The following is a 10,826-nucleotide window of genomic DNA, read 5'->3' as shown; positions in this document are numbered from 1 at the left end:
TCTGTGTTTGTGAAAAATAATCCTCTAAAGTGGTAAAATGGAAAGAGAAGAACTGGAGAACATTTTTTGAAAGTTTGCTCGTACGAACTTCAATGAGACCCTGACTGAAGCCACTACCACAGGTGCATTTATATGTACTCATTCTTTGGGCATAGCACACACCACGTATGTTACAGCTTTAAAATCTTCATCTTCACTTTCCTATGTTAACTTGGAGGAAAAGAAGGGAAAAAAAGATGCCCAAAGTCTCATACTGCTCTCTTCCAAAATGAATAACCTCGTTAGAAAAGTAGGGTCACAGTGGGAGAACGCTTTTGTTTTTAGCTTAAAAAATGAGGTGTAGGTGAAGTTTGAAATACAACTCACGGTCCTGAAACTATTGAACTAAATAGAAGATAAATGAGAAAATCTGACAAGTATATGTTCTTTAAAAGACAGGCATTTTGATGAGATGCAACTAATTGCTTTTAGCCCCCTGGCAAACTGAAGAAAATAACCACCTTCAAAATTTATGACATTTCTTCCTTTTCCATGAAGCTATCCAACAGAATTGTAACCTACAGGCAGGGTTAACATAAGAGCTGAGTTATCTGGGCTGCAAGATGCAGCTGATAACGTGAAAGTTCCCTTAGCCTGATCTGTTTTGTTAAAGAGATATGAAAATGTTCATGACATGAGTAAATACTTAGGTGCATCAGTGCTGAAATAACACAAAAGGGAGGTTAGATTGAGTATTCTGGCTGTACAAACAGCATTTTTTCTTGTTGAGAAGGAAAGTGTAGAAGTGGGTAAGTACATTAAATTAACATGCCTAGATTTGCTCATAAGAGGTTGTTCAAAATTAACATCTCTGAAGAGTTGAGTAGTCTTCCACTGGACAGATTTAATAGGACAGTAGTGGAAGTCCTTCGCTTTTGTTTTTGCTCAGTGATACATTACAATTCCTGTATTAAACACTAAATTTATGTATCACATCAAAATGAAAATCCAGGCCTGCATGAGGACCTATGGAAATTTACTTTGAATCTCTTCTTTAAGGACATATTTCTACATACCCTAAATTGTGACTGTAAGTAGGTGGATCTGCCAGTCAGCAAGGCACAAAGTAACTGCCCTAAACTTCAACACTGAGTTTGATGCCTTGGAAATAAGTCTGGCACATGAGAATTTACTAAAATTTAGTGAGAAAGGAAGGCCAGTGTTTCACTGAGAAGGGTTACAAGATGGACAGAAACCATGAGGGAGTACTGGTCCAGCATTGCCTTAGGTGAGAGGCTGCAGATAGCTAATTATTTTAAGGAGAGCTCAGAGCCAGAGTACTAAGAGGGAGGAACCATCCTTTATTTCTGAATTTCTCCTCCCATGAGAAGCTGGGTTCAACATGAAGGTATTTAAAGAAAAACAAACTGACTAGTCACCTGTACATGAAAAATATAATAGGGCAAAGAAGAGAGGAATGCCTGAAACGTGACTAAGTAAGGCTACAATGATTTTATAACCAAATAATCCCAGTGTAGCCTCCAAAATATTTTTGCAACTCCTAAGTTGCAAAAGAATCGTAAAATAAAATTTAGAAAGTATTCAATGTAAACGCTGGTGGTGGCATTCTCATTCACATAGCTGCACTGTTTAAAAGCAATTCTGTAAGAAACTGGGGTGTTTTTTACATGATTGGAATATTCATAAATTGGTGACTAGTACAACTAAATCTCTTCAAAATGAGATCCTTTTAGATTTACAATGGATGTCTCTCTCATGGAAGTTGCCATAGTTACAGCACAGTTCTGCATGGAGCACACTTTCATCACAAATTGTTCACATTTATATACAAATAGTTTGAACATATTTTTTTTCATCTTTTGAAATGAAAGTACCAAGGATAGTCTTAAAGGAGAATTCAGTATTTGTGCCTGGGCACAGTGATAAACCAGGAATACTGAGAATTGCTGGATGATTCAGGCTGGGATAGACCTCAGGAGGTCTCTGATCTGACCTCCTGGTTGAGGCAGAGTCACTCTGGGCTTTATCCAGGTGGGTCTTGGAAGGATCACCAAGGTTGGAGAGAGAACAAACTCCCTGGGCAACAGCTGGAAAGTCAGCCCTATGTGCAAGAGAACTGCTGTTTTGAAAACTTTCCTTCTTCCCTGTTCTGGCTGGGGTGGAAAGTACTGTTGTGCTGTCCTTCTGAGAAAGACCTTACTGGTTTCCATTTGGTAGACTTTGCACACCAAATCTGCAATAAGCCTCTGCCTTTTCACTTCTTGTTGCCTTGCTCACAGTATGGAGTAGGAATGGCAGAACCCCCGTTCCAGTCTCCTTTCCTGTAGCGGTGCTGAGGTAGTTTCAAAAGCCCCTTTTCTAGAGTCAGGTATCCTCTGAGCAGCCTGTTGTCCAGCAGAGATGTTCTCTAATGAGTTTTATTTTTTATTACTCCTTTGCATTTTATTACTCTGGTTGGCTGCATCAGCCAGTGCCACACATACTGAGCAGATTGATCTCTCTTGCATAATCTAGGGTCACAAGATACCTAGTGTTTAGGAGTTCTTGCTTGTCAATGTGGCTCCAGGATGATTTGTCAATGTTTAAGATAAAAATAAATATCTAAACACCATCTATTAAACAGTCTGTGATTCTCAGTGTCTAGGCAAGTCTTCTTTCAAGGTCATGTTAAAGTACTGAGCATTAGTTTAAGTGTCTAGGCTTCATGCTATGATTTGAAGTTCGAATAGGAAATTGCTAGGCATATCCCAAAATTTTGATTAACAATCTGAACAACAAATTGAAAACAAGATACCAAAAAAAAAAAAAAAATTTAAGTGAGAAATGAAAAAGGCAGGATATCATTGGTTTGGAAGTATTAAGCTGGCAACTCGAGTGATGCCTTTTTTTTTTTAACTGCATGCAGTACTTTGGGAAAATACTTTGGCTATTATTTGGTGAATTCAGCCATCATCAGCAAACCATAAGGGCTGGAGTTACACGGTAAGTTTTCATTATGTCTCTCTGCAAGGTACTGGCTTTTCAGGCAGTGCGCTAGAGCATGGGTTTGCTGGGTTGCTGTTGGGGACGTGGAAGCCTTAGGGGATCTCTGATGCTGTGACTGCAGGTGCTACCGAGGGTATAGAGTGACAAAATGAATTTAGGGGGGGAAGAAAAATGTTTATAAAAAAAACAATAACAGTTGGTCATTGTGTTTATAAATTATATGATGGCTTTACAGTTCAACTTCAGAGCCATCTTGCTTAAAGCAAGCCACAAACTCTGTTCCTCGTTCATCCTTTTATGAAATCCTTATCTCCTCTAATGGTTTTCGACATTTGTGTAGGCTCAGACATAGCTGTTGTTTAGAATATTATTTCTGATACAGCTCTGCAACTCTAAAAATGAGTGAGAACTATTCCTTTTCACTAGTTTGATAAATTCAGAAAATAACCCTTGTCTTTTCCCCCTTCCCTTACTAGTAATTCACAATTAACATAAATTGTAAGAACCTGAAGGAGGCCTAGGCTCTTCTCTGAATTCAAAATAGATTTTCAACATATGAAATATTTCAACATATTTTCTTCATAGTTTAATTCCAAGTAGAGTCTCAGAGACAAGATGGAAAGTTAAGCATTCCAAGCATCTTGACATGTACTGGAAATTTGGCTCAAAGTGCTGGCTGTGCCTTTCAATATATATTCCTATTCCTAAATGACCTTGTTGAAATTTTTGCCTATTTCCAAATATATCCATGTTTGACCACTTGGCCATTTAATGCAAAATTCTTGCAGTAGTGTTGTGAGGAATCTTGATCTTGCTGAGGTCTTTGGAAGCTGACTTGTCTCTGAAAGCTTGTGTGCCTTTTGTTCCTCACTGGGGTTTGGGTTTTTTAAAAAATAAATATTCAAACAATTCTACAAAGTCTGCTTATCTCTTACTTGCAAGTCCAGCAAAAACTTCACTGTGTGAAACACATTGTTTTATAAATGTGTTTACACAGCACGCACAGATCTTTCCTCACATTCACCAGAAAAGAAATGGTGACTTCATCACTTGATATATAGGAGTTTCAAACACTCTCTGGCTGGCTTTGGGAATGACCTTTTAAAAACAAAACTCAAAAAAAAAGTATCTATTTCCACTACTTTTATATTGTTCTGAGTCTTTAAGAAAAGAGAGTGTTTTAGTAGAGTTATTTTCTTTATCTTTCAGCAGTTGGAAAATCTAATCGCTGCTAAAAATCTTCTGGGTTTTTATTAAGTTAGCTCTGATTTATGTAATTTACCATGAAGTTCATTAAAGACTTCATTAATTTTTCACCAATCTGTAACAGTCTTATCACTGCCGTTTCTATTAGCTGAGGTATAATTAACTAAGGTTGACTTTTTAAATTTGGGGGCAAGTCATTTACCTGCCCTATCACCACTTTCATAATAATTACATTTTGCTTTGTCAGATGTGAAGTGGTTCTCTTCTTATCCATCAGTTCCAGTGATTAGAACCCTCTATTTCAGACCGAGTGCTTGTACTGACATTTTGATCTCAGCAGTTTATGTCCTCATTCTCACTAGCTGACTAAATCTACATTTTTTTCCACTTCCAGAAGAACAATGTGTTTTGATACTTCCAAGGCTAAAAAGACAAAGAAACTTCCCATTGATCTGCAGCTCAGCGAAGTACCCTGGAGGGATTGATATCAACCTGGAATTCTCTTGGTGTTTGCACATCTGCCTTCCCAAGAATTTGGTGTCTCCTTTTTGGAACCAGGAAACAAGAAAGCCCCACAGAGAGGTATGTTGCATGTTAGACCACAAGTCAAGGCTCTGATTCAAAGTGTTTTTCAGAGTAGGATTCTTTAACACACTTCTGTATTCTGGTAAAACTTCTCCACTCCCATCACACCATCATTTGTGGTATGCCATCACTTATTTGAGTTGAGTGTTTCACTCTATGACAGAGATTTCCAGAGTGACAGTCACAATGGCATTGTTGGGTGTATGGCCCCATTAATGGCCTCACAGATCACCATCACCATTCTGTGATGGACACAAGTGCCAGCCAAGGGCCCGACTCCTAATCAGCAGATACAAGGAAGGTATCAGAAAATAAGAAAGTAATTACAAATCCATGTCTTGAATGAGAGAGCAGATCAAAGGGGACTGGCAGTATGAGAGGAGAGATTATTCCTCCTTTGCTGACAATGTCACTGTCTCTTGCTGGAAGGGGAGCATGACTGGGGGCATTGGTTTGTTTGGGCTGTCAGCAGCCTTTTTCTTTGTGTCTTAAAGCATGATTGGCTGAGTGGTTCTCACAGGAGTGCCTCTGGCACTTCAGTGGCCTGGGCTGGCAAGAGAAGCCAGGTGTACACTCTTGCTGTGACCCTATAACTGTTATAGGATTGCTTTCTGTTTGGTGCATGTTTCATGGTGAGCTTTTCTGCCTTAATTCAGTGCTTCATACCTCATGGGCTGATAAGGATTGGGAAAAAGCTGAGAGTAAGTGACATCACAACATAACCACCCTTTCTGGTAGGCTATGTCTCAATGTATGATAAGCCATATACTGTTTTTCTAAATTTGAAGGAGGTAAATTATAAATATAATTAGGTATTAAAGACAAGAGGGGGAGGTGAAGTGGAAAAGGCAGAGAAAAACTTACAGTTCTCTGGTTTACTTCAAACCAAAGATTATTGACTTTTTTGAGTCAGTCTAGAAATGGCTACTAGAAATGAATAATCAATGTATTTTCAAAGGAAAAATGAAACCAGTACCCATTATCTCCTTTTTTCTTTTCATTTGGAACTGGCGTTTCATAGTCATTTCCTTTAATGCTAATTAGTAGTAATTAGAGAAGAAACATAGTTTGGGATCTCGCAAGAAGTGCTGGTTTATTTGTAATTATTGTTATAGTTTCACATTTTCTTCCTTTGCCCTCTTCCATTTGCACTCCTCCTTGTTAGAGTAAAATAACCATGTAAAAGGTATCAGTGCTAATTATATGATCACTCTGAGCCTTCTGCCACCACAGTATTTGATGCTTTTTATGCCAAAGGAATGCTTCAACACAGAAAGCGGAGCAATGCGCTTGGTGGGCACAGAGGCTCTTTGGCATGTTCAGGTGAACTGTTGCAGTTACCGTAACTTGGCAAATATGTGTATTTTCTCTAATACCTTAAGTTCAGTGGTTTTAATCCCTGCATTTGTAAGGGTTTTGACAAAACACATTCCAAGGGCTAACGGAATGCACAGGTGACTCAGGGTCACACAGTTTCATGGCTTTGTTGCTTGTGCTTATTTTTGAAGGCTAAGGAGATGGCATGCAGAGAAGGACTTTTGCACACAAATACTGGAAATTTTCTGTTGATGCACAAGTACGTTCTGACATTTAACTGAGGGTTTATTCAGGGTATCTTTTAAATTTTAACTTTGTTTAGTAGCAAAAGAGTGAAAGCATCTCAATTAACCATACTTCTAATTTTGATTAAGGTTTACTACCCTTGTGACAGATGGGGAACTATTAATATAACTTATTTCTAATTCTCATGGTTATTACAAATAGTGCTTTTTTCCTGCACAACATTTTATCCGAAGAGCTATAACAGCATGTGTCAGCAGGAGAAATAGACTCTCAGTCCTGCATCCAGGTCTTCTGATCATAGCGTCTGGATATTATATTCCACAAAACGCAAAAGCTTCTAATAGGTACTCATAAGTTCCAGCAGATGAAAATGAAATTATACTTGATCAAATGTTTAAATTAAAATACCTTATTCTATTTAGGCTTATTGATTAATCATTTTACAACTATTTTTCCAATCTTCAAATGTTCTCTAAATTAGCAGTATTTCCTCTAATCTTCAGATTTCTCCTAAGAGGTAGGTCCTGTATCTGCACCAGTTCAAATGGGAATGGGAGCTTGCTCACACAGAAGTCACACCTTTGAAGACAAAGATTTAACATTCTGAGAGTGTACGTGCCAGATAAAATCACTTGCCTGCAACAAGAAGCAGGACAAGGATTTCTTATTATATACTTGAAAGTTTGAATTCACAAAGATGAAAAGAAGAAAAAAAAAAGAGAGAGAGAGAGGGAGAAAATATACAAATGACTTCCAAGAAACATGAGAGAGAAAAGAAGGAAGTGGGTCTTCTGTCTGTTATTTCATGCGCTTTTTTTCTTCCTAATTTAAAGGAAAAACAGTAACATTGTTGTGGTAAACGCATAATAGCATGGAATGAAAGAAAGTCTGTCAGTCAGCAATGAAAAAAAAAGCAATCTCAGCTTTTTAATTCAATTCTTTTTCAAGTAAATACAGTTTTAGGAAGATTTATTTGCTTTACCCCATGCGACTGATTGGAGTTTTGAGGTCTTGTCACCTCCAAAGTCCAAATTTAAAATCTTTTCAATAGCCAGCATCTTTCAGGATAGGGAATGCTGAGATTCCGAGGTGCTGTAGAGAGTTGCCTGTGCTACGAGTCTGTTTGCAAATGTGCTCTCCAAGGTTCAGCTCCAAGGCTCATGGAAACCTGGGGGGAAGAAACATCCCTACTGACTTGGCAGGGTTGCTCTTTGTTCTCCTGGTCCATGCATACAGCCCTGCATTGTTCCAACCACTGCACAGCTGTGGTTTAGCTTTTCTGGTGGCTAACACGATAGCAGCTAACCAGATCAGATGTAGGTGAGGTTCCTCAGCAAAAACTGGTTACTTCTCATACAGTGGGCTGCATGCCTGCTGCTGCTTTTTCCAAATGCCTCTCCAGCTCAGAGGCAGTCGCTGCCCGCTGTTCTCTTCCCAGCTTCTGCTTTCATGGGGCTTGGGCTGACTTGTGCCATCCAGACTGGGGGGTTGCTCTTTGCTACCCTTACCTACCATAGCTGTCTTAATGCGCCTTTTCCATTTGCTACTTCCGTGCTTCTTCCCCCACTACCCCTTCAAAAAGACAAGCCTTACTATCACTGTCCAAATCCATACTTGTTAGTAATTTCTAGCTTGGTAATTCATTTTCATTTTCCTCAAGTATGTAATGTGCTGGTGGAGATTTGAGTGACCTGAGCAAGTCTATGCTGCAGGCTTTTCCATGGCCTGCAATAATCTGTTATTCCAGCCTTACATTTGTCTTGCACACAGAATGACAGTCTGCTGAATTGCTTGCTGATTTCCCTCAGACACGCACACACAGACAAAAATCCTTTAGGGAATATAAAAACTTACAAACGCTTTTGAAACAAGATATATAAAGCATGGTCTTTAGTGGAATCAGACGGTATGTTTTCACTCTAGCAACTGACTTAACAGTAACAGTTTTTTTTCTCCATTGAACACTTGTCTTCATCCTCATGAAATTTTCGTTTCGCCTTCTTCAGTAGCCTTATGAATATTTTAAATTGTCTTCTACCAGCAGTACTCCTCTTACACATTATTTCCCCTAAGATTAGTTCTCCATTTCACGTGCTACTCATTTGGCAAATGTCTTACCCTGAACAATCATGCAGTCCATGATTTAGCTAAGCAGTCTTCAGCTTGGAGAGGCTGAAGAGCAATGTGCACAGTGAGCTCATTCACAAGTATCCTGTGACTCTAGGGGTAGTAAAGGAAGGGAACAAACCTGCATCTATTCTGTGCACATGTGTAGATTTTTATCGGTGGCTTCTGTATCAGTTGTTTTAAATGTATTTTGTGCTGGGGCGTAAGTGAAGAATAGCAAGCTGGTGCAAGCTGCAGTGTGATTTTGGAACAGTTGGCTGCTCCCTGGGTAAATACCAATGCATGGGTATCCACAATAAGATGTAATGGAGGACTTTTACCACATCTAATGTCCGTACAGATTCTACTGAAACAAAGATGATGTATGTTATTTTTCCTCATCTAATATAATTTTGTCTCACTTCACTTTATAGTCAATTGTCATTGTTCATTAACACTACTAATCCATAAGGTGTGTTATTAAACTGTCTTTCACTGGAGAATCTTAAGATTTACTTACACTATATGGTGCCCAAGAGAGACAGTTCAGGAATATATTCTCACAGGAATCGCTTCAACCATTGTGGAAAGGTATCTTCCCTAAGACAGAGTGCAAAATACACAAAACAGTATGCAGAATGGTTTCCAATAATATGGAAAGGAAAATTACATGCAGTTGAACCTGATACTATCAATCTCACCTTTTTTTTTTTTTTTTTTTTTTTTTTTCAGATGAATCCTAAAAAATTTTTATGCATTAATTTAGAAGCAAAAATTCACATCATGTTGTCATCAGACTAATATTCTGAATGCAGGCACAAAATTTTCATGGTGAAGTTCCCTGAAAATTAAAGTCACTGAAAAGGTTCTAGGATAGCACAGATGGTGCAATCCCACCAATTTAATTCAGTTTCAACACAGCACCCTATGCGTTCATTGTCTGACCTAGGCAGGCAGTTGTTCCCTTGCTGTTAGTCACGTAAGCACTTCTGTTATCATGTGCACTTTTTCTATATTTCAGCCAGTTGTTACACATAGAAGCATTTGATTTCTCTTAATGTTTAGGGATAAAAGGAGCTTCTGCTGAATGTACCTAGAAACAGTAGCCCTAATATCTCTTTAAAACAGGTTTAAAGATAGAGGGGGCCTTCAGGCCAGTAGTAAAGGCATTTTAGTTCTTTTGTAATATACTTTCTGCAATGCACTTTTGATGAAAGCACTTTTCAATAGGCATGAACTTGCCGTTAACTCGCTTGGGTTTGAATTAATCTGTTCCTCATTTTTTTATGTTCATTTTAAAAATATATTTTATTTATATTTAAATATTGATTATTTTATGCTTGTATAACATTTTGGGTGATAGTTACTCATTTCTTATAATTTGGAAATAACTACTAAGGCCAGAATTTTAAGTTATTAATTTCTTACTACTTATTTCTGTCCATAGGGTAGCATTCTCAAACAACATTGAATTGTGATTTATTATTTTTTTTAAATCAGTGATTCTTAATCTTGATGGAAGGTGTGAAGTCTAGAAGACAAGCTGAATGTTTTGCTGCTGTGGTTCAGTATCTGGAGAAATAGTGTGCTGGTGCTGCCAGCTCAGTGCCTGGCTTTCCATTGAGTGGTGAAGATGTAGCGCTTGGGTTTACGTGCATTCAGATATGGGTCTGGTAGAGAGGGTCAGACTTCCAAAACTTGAGTCTAATGGGTTCAGTCATTAAAACCCTCAGGCTTGACCATTTTGAGCAGTGAATTTATGAAAGGGATACTGAGGGAAGGAAGCTTGATGAGATTAGAAGAAGAAAAAACATGTCTGCTATGTTGTGGAAGACAAACAAGATGGATATGCTGCTCTGGTCTTTGAGTCATTTGGAAGTGTCAACAAAATGTATTTATATAGAAATGGTAACAATAGATGAGTGGCCAGCAGGTCTAGAGGAAGTCTGATGAAAAGCTGGCAAAGCACTTGGATTGTGCAGTGGAAGGTAATTGGGAGCACAGGACGCGTGGAGGTGATAAAGGCAGAGCAAGTCTTTTCCTCTTTGTGCTGCTGCCATTCAGAATCTGGGGTGGGTGTCTTCTCCTATCCCTATGCAGTGCATGGCTCTTCTGTCTTCTTGATATAGGGTTGAAAAGATTACTTGGATTTCCTGTAAAAGCTCCAAATTCTGCAAAAGAGTGATTTTTCACAGGGCGTTATTGGCACTATAGAGAAGAAACTGATTTGGGGGGTTGTTTTTTTGTTGTTATTGTTATTTGGGTTTTTCTTTTGCTTGCCTTTTTTTTTTAATTCTAATTGAAGAGAAACAAAATATCAATATTCTCCATATGACAGCTTTCTGTAAAATGCTGAGGCAGATATTTTAAGTTCTGTATAT

Source organism: Netta rufina (assembly GCF_964035555.1).
Source record: "Netta rufina genome assembly, chromosome: 6".
Lineage (NCBI taxonomy): Eukaryota > Metazoa > Chordata > Aves > Anseriformes > Anatidae > Netta > Netta rufina.
Note: the sequence above shows the minus strand (reverse complement) of the source record.